We start from the raw sequence: 18913 nt of genomic DNA on the forward strand, positions 1-18913 counted from the left end.
AACTGATGACATTTAGAATATAAAAAAGATGTGACTAACTTAACAGTATGTGAGAACTCCTGATGGCCAACAGGTGAGAAATAGGATAATAAACTTATCTGCTGCATTTTACCATTTATTAATTAGCAGTTGTGAAGCAAAGGAGTGTGGTCACTGGTATCAGATTCTTGCTTTGAAGTTTGATCTTTGAAATACAGCCCTGGAGATGGGTAACAGTGAGCTAGGCTGCTAGGAGAGAGAGTGTGTGTGTGTGTGTGTGTATGTATATATATATATATTTAACTGACCCTGTGGCTTTCACTTTAAACATTTTGTTTCCATACTGCACAAGATGTATTTTAGATTATTTTAAAGACACCCACTTTGTTTCTCTAATAGACTGGGACCAACACAGTATGTTGTTGTTTGAAGCTATTAAGTCAGGTGAATTATAAAACCAATTAGAAAATATTTCCTTTTGGTTTTAAAAAAAATCAGACATACCATACTACTTGAACAACTCCACAATCACAAAACTTGGAGTGACTTGTCTTGTATTGAAGTGAAAATGTATTTTCAGCTTATTCTTTACTAAGAAGGTAATGATCCTACTTCAGGGCAAACTTTGTGGTGAAGACAGTTGTGAAAAATTCTTTGTAAATGAATTTCCAATTAGCTGTTAAGGTGACAGCACATTCAATGACATTACACTGAGGAAATGAATTTTAAATCATCGCCACATTTTCAAAAAAATTTAATGGCCATTTTAATAAGGTACTTTGTGTTTAACACAAACGCCTGCATATTATTTATACATGTGTTTAAGCTTTAAAACAGCTTGTATCCCACGCTGTGGAAATTGCTTAAAGAATTTTCAGTATTCTAGTCTATATTTGCCTTGTGATGTCTCCTTAGAGGCATCTGAGAAATAGAACATTCACAGTTATAAAAATATGTATTAACAAATCTCCTTCCAAGATTGGTTGAGGAGGAATAAGGTGGGAGAGACTTCCTAGCTGTCTCATCCCCAACGTATTTATCTTTATCCATACAGCTGCTGTAGATGCGTTTGAACTGCAGATGAATTGTGTGCCAGTCCCCCATAAGTAGGTCATCCAATTCTTCCTTGAGGCTGTCTTCCCTGCTATCCATGCACTGGAGCTCAATCATCAGCGGTCCCTCGAAGTCAAATATGATCTATTTCATGGGTTTTATTTTTCATAGGTCCCTTGGTGACTGAGGAGTCCAATCCTTGAGCTGCAGGCTCATTAGCAGACATTGCAGGTGCTTTTGGAAGACAGTGTTGGGCCTGCATAGCAGTTGTCTGTCCTTTCTTTTCTGGCATTTTTCTGTGACCAGAGCAAGGCGATTTTCCTCAAAAGTGGACATTCCATCCCTGACAAGTCTTCATCAGTTATCCCTATCCTGGGGTGTTGTCTGAGTGTGTGGTGTCGATGCCACATCTCTTGATGTGTATCTTGAGGGCATCTTTAAAGAGTTTCTTTTGGCCTCCCCGTTTCCTTTCTCCTTTGAGTTGGATGTACAGCAGTTGTTCTGGTAAGCGTATATCAGGCATGCACACAGAGTGCCCGCTCCACCTCAGCTGGTGCTGAATAATCAGCGCCTCAGCACTGAAGATGTTGGCCTCTGTGAGGACCCTGACATTAATGCAACAATCCTCCCACTTTATGTAGAGGATCATCTGAAGAAAGTGCTGGTGCTGGCATTCCAGGTTTTTTAGTTTTTTTTTCTATAGGTCACCCAAGTCTCTTATAGAGGAGAGTTGGGATTACCACCACTTTATAAACTAGAAGTCTAGTATGTGTTCTGATGTTGTGATTGTTGAACACCTTGTGGGACAGTCTGCCAAAGGCAAGGCTGGCACAGCAGATTCTTTGCTGAATCTTGACATCTATGTTTGCCCTCTGTAAGAGATGGCAAAGTATTCTACATTTTCTAGTTCTTCTTTGTCGATATAGATGTTCCTTGCTGGGTCTGATTGACTGGGGACTGGCTGGTGGAGAGCTTTTGTTTTGCTGATGTTAAGAGTTAGTCCTAGGCTTTTGTAAGCTTCAGAGAAGAAATTAAGAGCTGTTTGAAGATCCTCCTTTAAGTGTGCAACTACAGCACGATCATCTGCATACTGGAGTTTGGTTATTGTTGCCGATATTACTTTAGTTCTGGCACGGAGTCTAGAAAGGTTGAAGAGAGCCATCAATCCGACATTAGATGCCAATGCTCTGTGGCAGATGGTCTTGGGTTAATATTTTTATAGCTGCAAAAAAAATGGAGAAAAGGATGGGTGCCAGTACACATCCTTGTTTTATGCCAGTTTGGATGACAAAGGACTCAAAGGTAGAGCCACTGCACAGGATGGAGGCAGTCATCTTGTGGAGAAGTCTTACAATGGTGATAAATTTGCTTGGGTCGTCAAACTTTGACATGACTTTCCACAGAGCCATGCCGTTGACAGAGTCAAAGGCTTTGCTCAGATCAATAAAGGCTATACACAGTTCCTGGTGGTGGTTTTGACATTTTTCCTGGATTTACCTGACTGCAAAGATAATGTTGGTGGTGCCTCGTGATGGTCTGAAGCCGCACTGGGACTCTGGAAGTACTTCCTCTGCAAGAGGGAGCAGGCGATTCAGTAAGATTCTAGCAAGAATCCTCCCAGCCATGGAGAGGAAGGCAGGGCCAACTGTGGTAATTATCAAGCAGCAAAGAATCCTGTGGCACCTTATAGACTAACAGACGTTTTGCAGCATGAGCTTTCGTGGGTGAATACCCACTTCTTCGGATGCATCCGAAGAAGTGGGTATTCACCCACAAAAGCTCATGCTGCAAAACGTCTGTTAGTCTATAAGGTGCCACAGGATTCTTTGCTGCTTCTACAGAACCAGACCAACACGGCTACCCCTCCGGTAATTATCAAGGCACTGTCTCCCTTTCTGAAAAAGGTGACAATCTTAGCATTGTGTAAATTGGCAAGGATTTCTTTGGTGCACCAGATTTTGAGGAGCAGCAAATGGAGCTTGTTAGATAGTGTTTCTCCCCCAACTTTCAGTACTTCAGCTGGTATGCCATCAGGACCTGGTGCTTTGTTTTTCATTTGTTTAATTGCTTTGCAGACTTCCTCAGGTGTCGGTGGGTTGGCACGTTTCACAGATTGGGTGCTGAGGGATGGAGTTGATCGTGTTGCCAGTCACAATCGATTCTCAATTTAGAAGCTTTTGGTAGTGTTACTTCCAGTGCTCTTTGATGGATTCATTATCTTTAAGAAGGGTACAACCATCTTCAGATCTCAGAGTTGTGAGACCACATGAGCTTGGTCTGTACAGCATCTTTTTCTCACACACCCCCCCCCCCTTCATATCATGTCTCATCCACAGACCTCAGAGCACTTTACAAAGGTCAGCATCACTATTCCCACTGTACAGGATGGGGGAAAACAGGAAGGTTAAGTGACTTGCCAAAGGTCATGCAGCAGGCCAGTGGCAGAGCCACTAATCAGTCGTCTGAATCCTGGTCTAGTGACTAAACAAACAGTGCTTCATACTAGAGCTGGCTGGGAATTTTTTGACAGTTTGTTGTTTTTGTTAGGGAGAAATGCTAGTTTGTCAATAACCAAAATTTTTCATGGGAAAAGGTGGGTTTCGGAAAACTTTGAAATTGTCAGTTTCATTTTCACCTTTTCTAAATGTAAAATTTTGCTTTTCCAGATTGAAATTACATCCTGTTTTGAAATGTAAGCTAATTATAGTGGGACAACTGTGAAAAGCGAATGAAAATGTTTTGAGATTAATTAATTATGTTGATTGACCTGAACTTTTTCTGATTGGGAAAGAATTTTTTTTCTATTCTGTACCTCAGTAATGTTTGTAGGTTAGAAAGATAGTTTCCTGCTCAGCTCTTCCTCATACCACTGAATAATAATAAATCTGAAGTACTCTACATTAATATTCCCAAACATGCATCTTACCAGCAAGGGGCCACTACTGTAGTACTTTTTAATAGGACAAGCCCCTATTAGCCAACCAGCAAGCCATCTATGTTTATCAGGCTTTTGCTTCAGGATGAAGCACATAGGATACAGTCAATAGGGTCTGTGACTTGTGTTCTGGGTTCCCTGGGGTGCAAGCTGGAATTGGGGTATGGCTGCTCCCCCTGGTTTCACAACCTGTGATGTTGTGACAGGTTGTAAATGTCTCCAGATACAACTTAGATAATTTTTTACCTCAAGGTTCCCAAGACACAGACAAGGTTTTCATCTCGAGGCCAAAAGACCAAAAACATCAAGACCCTTGATCACGGCCTTGGATAGACCAAGAGACTACTCACCCCATCTACTTACACAGACATCCACAGGCAGGGACACACCCAACTGAGTTACAGGAATGCTTTTGACAACTACTCATGAACCAACAATAGAGGCTCCAGCCAACTCCCTTGCTCCTCAGCCTAGGACCCCTGCCCTGGTCAGAAGCCTGACCAGTGTTAAGTGTATTATCCGCTTTTACAAAGGAAAGTGAACATTCATCAGCCCTTGCAACCTGAGCAGATTTCCCAAGCACTCCCACCAAAATGCGTTTTAGGCAAAATATAGACAGATGTACTAATTACAGAAAGATTTTAAGTGGTTACAAATATTAAGTGTACAGATACAAATTGGTTACCTAACCAATAAAATTAGTTTGAGTTCTATAAACTAGACAGGATTTGAATCAAGCAGCGTCTCACCCCGATAGATAATACAAGCAGGTTACAGGTCTTCCATACACAGGCTGGGACTTCATCCTAAAACCACCTCCCCATTCAGCCTTTGTCCTCCAGATGTGTTTCCAGGTGTTGAGTTGTAGGGGGAAGAGAGGCCAAGTGGTGGCATCACTTTCCCTCTCATAGTTTCTCCCAGCTTTCTGGGAAGAGTGTTTGATGTGATGTGAGTTGAGCCATCTCCATTATCTACATGCTATCTCTGAGAAGTCTTCATTGTACAGTTTCTGGGATAGTCCTTGGGAGTGTGGATTCCTTTAATGGGCCATCAGCAGTGTCTGGCTCGTCCACTATGCACCTGAAAGGCTGGCTCTGAATGTTCCCACTCTTACAACATATTTCAGTAACGTACACACAGCAAAACTTTAACTTCCCATCCAAGGATAGCACATATAATCCAACAGGATACTAATGTGCAACAGATCAAGACTTAGGGTATGGCTACACTTGCGAGTTGCAGCGCTGGTGGAGGCTTTCCAGCGCTGCAATTAGTAAGTGTCCACACCTGCAGGGCACATCCAGCGCTGCAACTCCCTGGCTGCAGCGCTGGCCGTACAGCTGGCTCAGCATGGGGAATAAAGATTGCAGCACAGGTGCTGCAGCGCTGGTCATCAAGTGTGGCCACACACCAGCGCTGTTGTTGGCCTCCAGGGTATTAGCAGATATCCCAGAATGCTTTTATAAATTACTCTCTTTGTTTTGTTATGCAGCCTCTCTTTGTTTTGTTGTGAACTCGGAGCTCCGTAGCTCCGTTGATCCCGGAGCTGCTTATCTACAAACACAGCTCCTGTTTGCTGTGATCAATCTGTGAACAATCAAATGAGATAATGAGGCAGGCAGGGAGTGACTGTTTGCTTGACAGAAACGGGGCAGAGGGGAGAGAGGGAGTCCGTTGGCTGCAGGCTGTTTGCAGTTAAGAGTTAAGGGTATGGGATCGGGAACATGTTCTGATTTTTCAAGGCAGGAAGGTAACACAGTGTTGGCTCCAAAAATCCACACTCTCTCTCACCCACTCCCTGTCACACTACGCCCCGCCCCACCCCACCCCGCTCTTTTGAAAAGCACGTTGCTGCCACTTGAACGCTGGGATAGCTGCCCATAATGCATCACTCCCAACAGCACTGCAAATTTGTAAGTGTAGCCATACCCTTATACAATGATACCTCACATCACATATTTTGTACAAGACATATCATAATTATAGGACACTGGTGAATATGGAGGTTCCAGGGTGCTGCTTTGAAGCACAGTGTGCTACAACTTATCAATCTATATTTCATAACCAAGGCACATGAGTAGAATTGGTTTTAGACTTAGAAAAACTCCACCCAACCATACTGAAGGCAGTGATAATCACATTTCAAATATGTAAATAGAATACTGCTTTGCTGTTTCCTTTTGTGGGTTATTTTGCTGCTACAGTGTCCTTGTCCGTTTCCATAGCAGTGAACACACATAACTGACAATGAATATAAGCTATTTTTTTACACAAGATAAGACTTAAAAAGTTACATGAACAGAATATACATTGTTGGCAGAATTCAGATCCTCACCATGTCTGAAAATGAACAGCACCCACAGTTTTTAGTAATGAGTTGCACTGAATGGTTTTTATTTCAACCAGACCTGACCTGACCTTTTCAAACCTAGCTGCATTTCATAACACATTAGAAAGACTAAAACCTTGACAAAGTATCTAAGAATGCAAAAATACTGTATTGTCTAATAATGTTAGAGTGAATGTCTAGTGGGCATTTAAAGAATTGGGTTTTTTAGTATGCATTAGAAAGTAAAGTAGTTTCACGTTAGTATTTAAAAATATTGTTATACTAAATAGAATGAGAGAATTTTGCAGTGTTATTAGTATGATATTCTAGGGCTTGGTTCTGCCTGATGTGTATGTGGTAAGGGAAGGGGGTTATGTGCACACATGCACAAATAACTTCCCCCTCCTGTCCCTGTGTGTTCCCCTTATTGAGCCTACATAAGGGGCAGATAGAATTCTAATCCCTGTCCTTTCCATACTCCTCTGTGGGACACAACGCATCCCAAGGAGGCAGGAAGTGGTGGGCAAAGATGGTCTTATGGCTTGCCTTGGGAGCAAGCTGCCTGAAGCCTCTGCACAAGAGATGTGGTAAAGCACTCTTCCTCAGTGAAGCAGAATGCTTTCTGGTGTTCACTCTGTCATTGTGCTTCTACATAGTTCTTACTAAGGGCTATGCCAAAGTATGTAATCTAGTCAATTAGCATAATGTCACAAAGTGGATTTTAAACTGTAGATTCCGGTACTAGGTAAACCTTGAATATATTGGAGGCTTAGCTCAATTACACAGGTGTGCATCCAGGCATCACAAACTCAGGGTGTCCTTTCCTCCATATTACAAAATCTACCTACCTTCAGAGAGCTTTAAGGTTGCAAAGTCAAGCACTCAACAGTTAGGAAATGCCATAATTCAGGAGCCAGTGGTTCCTTGGTTGCCACCCTTCTGCATAACCAGGATGATGCAGATTTTATTTCCATGATCACATCCTATTTCTCCATAGGACCCTTGCATCAGTAAGTAGGATGGTGATCAGTGAAGAAGGGAGCGGTTTAACTTTTTTCCCTCATAATTCAAAGTTTAGCCTCATGTCTTATTTACTGCACACCTTCCAGACAAGGACATTTTCTCATAGGTGTGTTTATGGCACTAATCGGCCTTGTATAAAGCATCGTGCAAACAGCAAGTATTAGAGGGTGAATTTTTATGTCCTGTGATATACAGGAGAGCTAAGTAATGTATTACTATGGTCCTTTCTGGTCTTACAAGCTAAACTTGTTAACAACAAGAGCAAGTAAAACCTTATGGTGATTTTTTTAAATTTTAAAATGTTAAAATTTCTTAATTGTTTTAATTGCCAAAATTTTGACTCACTAGATATCTTGCCGAATAAAATTCAATTTTTTCAGTCAAATTGAATTCTCAAAGCTAATAGAATTGGTCAAAATTTCCTGAATTTTGACTTTTTGATTAATCTATCTTAAAAATACCCCTGCGAGGTAAAGAGATCCTTCAGGTATTAATAGTCCCAATTTCCAAATGGAGAAAAGACAGGCATTTTTGCTCAGTGTTTAATAGTGTGTGTATGAAGTAAATCAAGCTCATATTGTGGCTAGTGAGAGGCTTTCAGGCACAACACAACGTAAAGTTATCAGGCTTCTGCTTTGTCATTTAATTTAATATAACACAAACTATAGCAAAAGCTTAACTGTTCCAGTAAAGATGCTTCTGATTTGCTGTCTCTCACACCCAAACACTGTTGAGAGTAAGGGAGGGTGAGTGGACCACAGATGCAATGTTCTAGATTGATCCTGCCTGTGCTCCTTCATTGCTGTAAATTGAAGGTGAAATGTTTATGGTTTTGTGCAATACACAGTATCCAAATCCTTTTTGCCTAGTGGTGCCTTCAAAGACAAGCTGACTAGTCCATTGCCACTGCAATTTAGAGAGAGATGGCTCAGCTCATTTTAGAGCATGTAATGTGAAGACATAGATGCTTTTACATCTATAGTACCTAAGGCAAAAGTGTTTCCAGTACATCCTTATTCCCTAAATTTTGCACTTTGTGCCTGAGAACTTGATCTTCCCATATATTTACAGATTGCATCAGGAAAGGTGACACTGAGCTGTGACGCCTGCTGGCTTACTATGCTCACAATTTTTTGCTTTATGCTTTATGCATCTCATTTCTGTGAGAACCTCAAAATAGAGCAGAATGTTATGAATCCAAGAGCTCAAGGTTGTTTTTATCTCAACTTACCTTTCAAAGCAGATGTTAGTTCATTTGTATCCCTTTGAGGGCCTAAACTGCCCCATGTGTCTTTCATGTGATAGTGAACAAGGTGTATTTTACAGTTTTGGTTCACAATTCTTTCCATAGTAAGGCTAGTGGGCTAGATCCAATTCAGCAAAAACAAAATGTCAAAGATGAGAAGAAAAAGTATTGATCTAAAGCTATGGAGAAGAAAGGGTAAGATTAAAATTAAGGAGAAGAATAAAAAAGTTAAGTGTGAACAAAATAAAAGGCCAGTGTGAAGGGAAAGAGGTCAAACCTGAAGCCAGAATGAAGAAAAAGGCTAAGGGTAAAAATGTTCAAAACTGCTTAAATTCTATTTTCTAAAATGACTTCCACAGCTAGAAACTTAAGGCCCACTGACTTCCAGTGACACAGATTCCTATGTCATTCAGGAGTGTTTGAGAATTCTATTCCAAGACCGCAGTGTCCAGGGTCCTCAAAGGATGGTGAGAGGAGGAGTAACTGGCCTGATGGACTCAGAGTACCACCTGACACTGGTGCATGAGGATTTGGTCCAGCCTGAGCTGCTCTAGGAGGCAGAGCTTGGGAACCACAAGAGGTCTTGGACATATCCTTTATCCATAATTCTCCTACAGGTGGGGGTCTAACTAATAGTTGGGGTATGCCACACATTATTATAGATATAGTACCGAGAGTCCCCAAATAAGGTGGGGGCCCCACTGCTGTATAAATATGTAGTAAAAACGGTCACTTCCCTGGAGAAATGTACAAACTAAACAGACAAGATAGGTGAATGGCAGTTGGTAGGGGAAGGAATGCCATACAAAACACAGCGATGTGCAGCAGTTGTTGAGATTGGTCTGGATGGTCTCAATTCTTTTAAATTCATTTCATTATGTCTTCTATAGATAATCTCACAGGTGAGGATGGAAGGTGAAAAGGATGAGTTAATAGGAGTAGGAGAAGGGGAAGGAAGGAAATATTGAGAGAGAATGGAGAGATATAGAGAAGGCAGTGTGTGGCTGCAGCAAATACATTGTGAGCGAGGAGGATGGGAAGAAGGTTGGATCCAATTATGGTGCAGAAAGGAGAGAAAATTCAGAGTCAAAGTAGAAGAAAATAGAATTCAGTTATGACATTTGTGTTTGAAGGCTGCTGTGGTTGGTGCTTGGTGCTGCCTTCACTTCTGCTGCGGGAGAAAGGGAGTGGGTGGTGGTCTCCCAGGTCAGACTCCACCTGGAGAGATTCCTCATGTCTAAAAAACATTTTTAAACTCCTGATAGTCTTGGATACTGAAGGACTCAGTGTATGGATTCAGAGCTGTTGACAGCATGGAGGTAAGGTTCTTTGGCAATTCCAGGAATCATTGGGGAAGTGAAAGTGTCTCCTGCTCTAGCAGAGAGGTAGAATGGGCCAGTTAGGAAGTAACAACTAAGTTTTTTAGAAAGCACTCTAAGATCCTAATTCTTACAGTGCTTTTGAAGGTAATTATTAATCTGATGGGTGGGTAAAAAAAGTGCAAAGATTAGGTGATTTATGTAACACCAAGTCAATGGCTCAGTTGGGAAAATAACCCTGGAGTCCAAATTCCTTCTAGATTTCTTATGTAACTGCTACACAACACTCCTCTTTGGCTGGCAATCTGGAAATGCTAACGCTTATAATAGTTGCTTCATGCTAAACCATCTGGCCAATAACTGAAACTAAGGTCTTGTCTACATTGGGGTTTCAGTTGCTGGTATAGCTGCATTAATGTAACTCCCTAGTGTAGACTCAATTTGCATTGGTGGTGTTCACTTGGTTTTATTTGTCCAGACATGAAGCACTAGTGTAAGTTGTGCCTACACTAAAGAGTTGCACAGTGCTGCTACAGTAGTGGCTGAAATCCCAGTGTACACCAGGGTTAAATCCAGGTAACTATTGTCGAGAACACATGGATGAATCACTTTTAAGTATGTCACAGCAAACCATGTGTGGTTTAGATTTCAGGATGAATAAAAAGTCCTTGTGTTAATATTAGATGAATACAAATGGGTAGAACAAATGTTTAATCTGGAATGAATGAACCTAATGGAACTAATTTTGCCATCATACAAACACTGAATGCAGCAAATCATTTGCTGTATCACCCTACTGAGAGTCGTCAGTCTACAACGAGGTCACTAAAGATCAAATAAAATATTCAGGACTGTAACTGTATAACATTAGCCTTTGTTTGAACTGAACAAATCCTGGCTGACTCCGGGATCACTCTGTATACAAGCTGACATTTTGGCTATGTATCCTAGTAACTCTTTATCAAAATTAATGGAACAAACAAATTTCATTCTCTCAACAACTTGCACTGTACTAAAGACTGGTGAAGGAGGTGTCTGATACAAAATATATATTTTTCATAAGTTTGATGGTCTTTGGAATTAAAATACAAAACACATTTAATGAGGAATGTTCTTTAAGTACTGGCTAGTCACTGGCAATAAGGGACCATATCTATTGGTATTGTGTATAGATGATTCTCTGCAATTTTTCATATTGATTAACACAGTGTAAATTTGGGCTGTCTGAAAGTTTAAAAATAAATCTAGACTATCACTCTGCTCTGATATTTCTCTATCTTGCTTTTAACAAATGTCTTTGATACAGAATATGCAAACAATTCTGATGAGCTACTTATATAGTCAGTCCATTTTTCCCCCTTTTTGGTGATTCAAATCAGTTTTAAATCTGACATAATAAAAGGTTAATGTAATGTTAGAGTATTGGTTGATAAATTATTAGCTGACAATTTGTTTTATCAATTCACATTTTTTCAAATCTTATACAAGTGAATGTGACAGTTAGGCATGGACAAAACAGGTGTTGCAGTTATGATATGAGCTACAATTAGAGGATATAGTGATCTAGCTGTTTACAGTTGACTAAAAGTATGCTAATGTTTGAATTTTTCTCCATTATCTGGCTGTAACGGGTCGGACTCACCCCTGCGGCGCCTCCTGCTGGTGACTCCGGGAATTAGCGCTGTCCAGTGCTGGAGCACCCTCTGCAGGCCGGTGATCTGCCTGTCTTCTGGCCCCTGTGTCCCTCCCTGGACCCGGTGCTCTTTCACATGGGGTGCTGCCCCTGGCAGTAACCCCTTTCTCTCTGGGTCTCCCCTCCTTGGGGAACCCCCACCCTCTAGCCCCACCTTGCCTCAGTATTGGCTACTGCCAGTCATTGTCTAGCCCCACGTCCTGGGGCAGACTGCAGTATCAGCCTACTCATCACAGGCAAAGGGGTTTGGACCTGCTGCCTTGGCCTACCCCTGGGCTGCCTCTGCAACCCCTAGTACCTGTTGGCCCACTGCTAGGCCACAGCCTGGGGCTTTCTAGGCTGGAGCTCCCCAGCTCCTCAGCCTTTCCCCAGCCCTGCTTCACCCTAGGTACCTTGCCTATAGCCCCTGCAGCCAGGCCCTTCTTCCTCTTCAGGCAGAGGAAGACTGTCTTCGTTTCTAGCTTCCCTGGGCTTCTTATAAGGCCCTGTTCAGTTTGGGGCATGGCCTCACCTGCAGCCACTCCCTCAATCAGCCCAGCCTAGAGCAGCAGCTCTCAAGCCCTGCCAGGCTGCTTTTAAACCCCTCAGGGCAGGAGCAGGGTTCCACTCTGCTACACTGGCATTATAATTTCATTCATAAAAGAACCACTTTTTAGCGCTTTAGTTGGGTAGGCAGAACACTTACCCACAACACCTCCAAGCCTTTCAGTTGCAGCTACGTGGTGAAAGCTTGCACAATCTGTTCATCCTATTTCTGTAAAATACTTATAGGGTTTGTTAGTTTGATACATACAACATCTAATCTGTATTTAAGTCCTCTTCTTACATAGTTAAATATACAGAGTACTTAAATCCACATAGACTGCCATGTCATTGGTAAGTGACAGTAAAGGGTTTACCCTGACCTCCCTTCTAGGCAATCACAACAAAAAGAGAGGTCTTTGGCTACTGCCTAAAAGGAAAGCCAGGGCATAGAATGTTTCACAAGGCCCCAGTGAAATTAAGTGGCCTGGGAAACTTGCAGAAAGGTCTTGGAAAAGATTTGGCAAAGATTGTTCATAGCTTGACCTGTTATAATGGTTAAGTTAATTAAATGATGGATTTTTTCTTCCAGAGGAATAGATTTTTCTTTCATTAGTGGCATGCTAAGATGGAAGTGCTATATTTTCTTGGAAATGATGCAGTAAAAATAGCTTGCCATGACAGCGCTTGGGGGTATTTTACCGTTTCCTATTTCTTGTGGTGAGAAATTACACATAAGCATTAAAAAAAAAAGTGAACTGGAGAAGGAAATTGAAAATGAGTTTAGCCCAAATATTTGTGTTAAATCCTGCTCCAGTCACTGTTCTCATCAGGCAGTGGGGAAGCATTCAGCATGGAATTTGACTTAACTTTTTTAAAATGTTTTGACTATATGAAATACTCACGGTATTTCTTAGATTGTCCTCTTTTTATAGATCCCAATATGTGCTATGCGCTTTCCAAACATTTAAGGATGGTCAGTGTTGTGAAAAGTTCATGATCTGAGGTACACGCTAGAATACCTGGCAATGGATGGGCTTCCAACAGTAATACTATGAAGAAGACAGATAAGACTATATAAATACGGTATTCTGTGACATCACAAACACCATGCATTGCATGGCTTATAACAACACTCCTGCATTTTGTGACTTCACATTCTAGAATATTTTTAGTGAGACAAGAAATAATTAGTTGAAACTTTATTTCTATGCAGAATGCTTGCCACAGCTTGATGTCAGTGAAGCTTTTCCACAGAATGTGTGCATAACTCAATCCATTTTTGCTGTGTGCCATATTTTTTAGTGATCAATTTTTTTAAACTTAATCAGCAGCTTAGGTTCATTTTATTGCAGTTTTTGTATGAGGATTCTTGTTGCTTTTATCTTTCTGTCCTTTATAGTCACTACACAGCTCTTAAAAATCACTACATGTAATACAAGCAACTATTTCATACATACACTAATATGTTCTTCACATACAGTGATTTTACACAAAGATCAGCTCTGATCTTATTTGAATATTAAACTCTGTATAAACAGGTGTATTTCTTCAAAATCAACTGACAGAAGGCTATACCAGAATTCTGGGGGAGTTTGTGGTTCACACTTTATTATGAATTCATCAGGTGTTTGCAGTGATACTGTCAAACTGAATTCATTTCATAGTGATATGGATGCTAAAGTGTATTCGAAGGAATTCTACCTTAATTAAACATTTGTAAGTAGACATTAAAATGATGTTCTGTTGTTTTAACAGTGCATTGTTAGCACTTCACAATTAAATCCCATTCCTTTAAATATCTACATTTTAATTTATAACTGAGCCAAATACATTTATTTATAACCATTGCTATGACTGTGTTTTACTGAATAATAAAACAGGCAGTGTGAAGGCTTAATAGCATCCTGGCAACCTCTTTGCATTTTGCTTTTCTTTTGCTTTTCTTTCTAAAATTAAATAATTTGAATAGGCCACAAGTTAAGTTGTTCAAACTGTTTGGTTAATGCATACACACAATTACCATGCAAAACATGGGTAACTGGGTGCACAAATGTCCATAATTAGTCATTTGCTCATGCAGTTTCCCTATTTGCTAGTACAACTTGTGCGTGCAGTTATTTACCTAATTGATACAGCTAATCAAAAAAGGTGAAAACTTATTTTTTTCAAGAAGTCAAACTTTTAACATTTGAAAATTTTCAACCACCTTCTAGTCAGTCAAAAATCAGGGAGAAGACTCCGAAAATGTCAACGCTCTTTCTGATTCCCCTCCCCACAAATTTTGACAAGCTTTGTTAACTTGTTTAAAACTCAAGCCAAATGTTGTGTTTAAAAAAACCTAAATATACACTTTGACTTTAGTGATTATTAAAGAGTGTGTAACAATGTAAAAAGCTATAAAACATAATATGCCATATATATTCTGTTACACTTAACTCTCAAAACATCTCTTGATGTCCACCACGTGGCACTGAGAGTACAGAGTCTGGGGGCTTGCCAAGATAACACAATTAGAATTGGGTGGGAAACACTTTTCTTATCCTATGTATATTTGAGATTTCCAAAATCTTCCCATTCTGCATCTTGAGGAAACCTCCCCACTCCTTTCCCATTATCTTTCATTGGGAAATAAGCACATACTTCAGATTTTTTCTGAACAGAGCCCTTAATGATTTTTCCCACCAAAACATTTCTCTATCTTCCTTTTATACAAGTGCTTAATTTTAAGCATATGACTGTATTTGTTGAAAGTAGCTTTAATGGGAATACTCACATGCTTAAAATTCAGCATTTGCTTGGGTGTTTTGCTGGACTAGGGTCAGAAGCCCTTGTATGAGGCCTTGATCCTAAGGTAAAGTACAAATTACTCATTCGTGAGGGTGGAATAAAGGAAGATAGAGAAATGTTTTGGTGGGAAAAATAATAAAGGCCTCAGTTCAGGAAAAATCTGAAGTACATGCTGAAGTAAGGCCAGAATACTCAGAACCTTGTATTACTGAGCCCCAAATTTTCAGATATTTCCAATTCATTTACTAGTGCCCCGCTGAAAGTAATGTGCCCATGTATAAAATCTGATCTGAATATTGTACAGTTAAGATTAGAAATCCTCTTAAATGTTGTAATCCATTATGTCATACATTATTTCACTGTTTTATACATCCCCTTAAGAATCCTGTGTGTACATTAAATGAATCTCTGGGAGGGTTCAGTATTTCTCTCTAATCTAACAGGACATTTCATTTTTAGTGTTCTATTTAGCAGAAGAAAAAAAGCTGGAACAAATGTAAGGTCAGATGTATCTAACTTTTGTACATGGCCACACTATTCAGTGGGGAATTTTTAACATCAGTCTCAGGAAACATTAACTATTTCCATACAAGACATACTGACCTGAGAGAGAATTTCTATAATGTCTAGTCTTTATTCTCATGGACAAATCTGTCAGTCAGACCAAACATTGTTCTGTGGTCAAATACCGATTGGCTAAAGCTGTGTTAAAAAATTTCAATATTACTTTACTTACAGTTTGGATTATCTCCTGGATTGCCTCCTGATTCCCTTCTAGTTGTTTGTACCAAGGTTGCCAAATCTTTCATTGTTATGTTTGCTTTACACAGTTCAGCTAAAACAAGGAGTACTTGTGACACCTTAGAGCAGGGGTCGGCAACCTTTCAGAAGTGGTGTGCCGAGTCTTCACTTATTCACTCTAATTTAAGGTTTCGCGTGCTGGTAATACATTTTAACATTTTTAGAAGGTCTCTTTCTATAAGTCTATAATATATAACTAAACTATTGTTGTATGTAAAGTAAATAAGGTTTCTTAAATGTTTAAGAAGCTTCATTTAAAAATAAATTAAAATGCAGAGACCCCTGGACCAGTGGCTAGGACCCGGGTACTGTGAGTGCCACTGAAAATCAGCTCATGTGCCACCTTCGGCACCCGTGCCATAGGTTGCCTACCCCTGCCTTAGAGACTAACAAATTTATTTGGGCACAGTTCAGCTAGTTAAGGAGTTAATTTGCTTCTACTATGTAGGCTCATGCAGAAATGAAGTAAAAACAGACCAGGAGGGAACAAACCTTGGTTCTACCAAGATCTCAGATTCCCTTTCGCATTCTTCAGATAATACCTGCACATGGTAACCCTCCTACTGTTTCCCATCCTGTAGACTTTCCTCTGAGAGCTGGTCTGGTGGGCAGTAAAGGCCAGTATATAGTTAAGAGGTTACGTAACTTTCTCCCCATTAGACTCTTTTCCTTTTACCCAATTCCAGTTTATCATGCCTTCCTTTCGTCCCAACCTCAGCAATCGCTCTATCAGTCTCTTCTAACCTGTCGCTTCAGTCTCTTGCTCCTAGGTTCTTATACTGTGTACATCAACATGGTATCTAAGTTTTTATGAAGAATCTAATAGTCTTATTACCTTGTCTCTATTATACTCACAGCTTCACTCCATCCTTCCACTCATCTTCAATGAACTTGCTATTGGTCCCTCTATATAAGGTACATCTACACTACACACTGCTGGTAGCAGCATGTAGTGTATGTGTAGACACATGCCACAGTGAAAAGCAGGCTTCAGTGTAGCTACACCTATCAATGAAAGGGTCTGGCAGGAGGGAGGCATCAGGGGAAGACTCTGGCAGGTCCCCCCAGCAGAGTCTTTCCCTGCTGCTGGAGTCTTTAACTGTATTGGGGAAAAGGGGTAAGACTCAAATAGTGGGGAAGCAGCTGGAGCCTTTCCCTGCTGTCTCTCCCTACTGGAGCCTTTCCCCACTGCCAGAGCGTTTCCATGGGCATGGAAACACTCTGGCATGGGGAGGCAGTGGGATACTACACAGCTTAAAAGTAGCAGTGTAGATGGGGTGTATGCACCATTTGGACCTGTAGAGAGCTCTGCAAGGTACGTACTTTACACTGCTATTTATACCTATGCTAGAGGGTCATGAAGTGTATGTACTTTACATACTGCTTTAAGGAATTCAATAGAGATTTATCCATAATCTTACCAATATTTTTTGTTTAAAAAAGCTTTCTTTTGCCACTCCTATAATTTAGAACAGACTCAGTTATCAGTCTTATCAGTTTTTTCATCTTCTTCAAAACAATATCTTTTCTCCCTTCTCAGCAACTCTTAATTTCAACCTTCCTCTATTTACTCTTAGTTAAGAGATTCGTGGTATTTGTCTAAAGCAATATTGGGGCCAGTTACTGTGGAGGATGCTAGTTAGCTATTCCTTTCTGAAGGAGGAGGCTGTATTAGTTAAAAGTTGCCAAAAGTCAAATGTTTTGTGGGTGCTCCATTAGGGTTCACAATATGATTTTGCAGATGCCACAATTACAGATGACTCAGAAAATGTCCACACTTTATTGAATCATGAACGATTTTTTTTTTAGATTTGACAAACATACTGATCTAATTCTGAAAATGTATTCTACGTTTTTCAGTTGAAGACGACAAAACACCCAGCCCCAGTCATGCTGCATCAATTCTGGGCTCCAAGGTTAAACATATTAAAACATTAGACAATATATAGAGAGGGCAGCAAGGTTTATTAGGGGATTAGGATTGTTTTATAATGCAAAGTTGGTGGAACTGAAAATGAAGTTATTTAGAAGGTCCCTACTCTCACAGCTTATAAGTATGTGAAGCTAACAAACAAGAACCTGTTCGAGCTCCATGAAGAGGAAATGTAATGGGCATAATACATTATTGGAGTTCTCATTTACAGAATAACAGATTTAAATTATACATTAGGAATTTTTCTTACAATCATAAAAGAAATTGGCCAGATATTTGTTCTCTTACAAAATTAGCTTGGTAGTAGAATTGAGAAGTGCACATATATTTTTTCTTTAAGCAAGGAGGGAGATTTGATTAACATGTATAATGCTAATGACAAGGTACAAATACTATACTATGCACTTTCTATAGAACCTCAGGCTAACAGAAACAATAGAAATGCCATCCTGGATCAGATAAGTGGTCCGTCTTGTCAAGTATCTTGTCAGTGACAGTGGCCAGGACCAGGTGTTTCAGAGGAAAATGTAAGAAACCCAACAGCAAGCAGTTATGGGGAAAGAAAAGTTTCCTCCTAACTCCCAATGTTAGAAGCTGGCTTATGCCCTGAAACATGATGGGGCCACTAGGTCTTGCACATCCCTTCCATACTGATCCCTACCTTTTGAGGGACCCACACCCAGCACTTATTTAAAGCTTGTAAGTTTTACTGTTTAAGGAGGAGCTTTCCTGTATTACATGTCTATGGGCTCATTATTTTCTCTACTCCTCTTGGTGCTAAAATAAACAAAATCAGTCTTCATGTTGTATAATCCTGAGCTGTTCAATTTTAAAAACATAGTGGGAGAACAATCACTGAGTGACCTATGCACTGAGTTATTGGCTATTCTGAAGCGGGCTGGTCTCTTTGGGGGAAAAAAAAGTCTGTCTGGTCCTGGTACTGAATAGAGAAATCTGAGATTTTAAAGTTTTGTTTTGTTTTAGGGCAGTCAGATCTAGTGATATCCAAAAATCAGATGGAACAAGGCCAGAAGAATCCTCCTAGCTCCTTAGTGTTTGGGGAAATTTTGACTGTCGGACCTACTGCACATGTCCAGTGAGCCTCTTCTCCATCTTCCAGCTCATCTGGACATATAATCCCAAAATCAGTCAGATACTGCATCCAGCCCATGAGTCATGATGACTTGACTACATGCTTCACTTGAAACATGTTGGCCTAGCATTTAGCTCTCTTAAGGTCCACATCGGAGCAATAGCAGTGTGTCACACTCTGGTTTAGTCATGCCAGGT

At 40.3% G+C, this 18913-nt stretch overlaps 1 protein-coding gene and 1 long non-coding RNA gene across 16 annotated transcripts in view; one reads left to right on the plus strand and one right to left on the minus strand.

Annotated features, from left to right (window-relative positions):
- The window catches only part of LOC120407018, a 90523-nt gene extending 77380 nt beyond the window's left edge, over positions 1-13143 (minus strand). For 8 of the 11 annotated variants that reach the window (XR_005599741.1, XR_005599743.1, XR_005599742.1 and 5 more), the window contains exons 1-2: positions 13005-13140; positions 12263-12341 (exon numbers count right to left, since the gene is read on the minus strand). This is a non-coding gene — a long non-coding RNA (uncharacterized LOC120407018). Of the gene's footprint in view, positions 1-12262; positions 12342-13004 lie in introns of all 11 variants that reach the window. The other 3 variants (XR_005599747.1, XR_005599746.1, XR_005599745.1) reach the window with 1 other exon arrangement.
- Positions 1-18913, plus strand: part of SGCZ (sarcoglycan zeta) — a 491213-nt gene that overhangs the window by 185156 nt on the left and 287144 nt on the right. The window lies entirely within an intron of this gene.

This window comes from Mauremys reevesii, linkage group 5 (assembly GCF_016161935.1).
Source record: "Mauremys reevesii isolate NIE-2019 linkage group 5, ASM1616193v1, whole genome shotgun sequence".
Lineage (NCBI taxonomy): Eukaryota > Metazoa > Chordata > Testudines > Geoemydidae > Mauremys > Mauremys reevesii.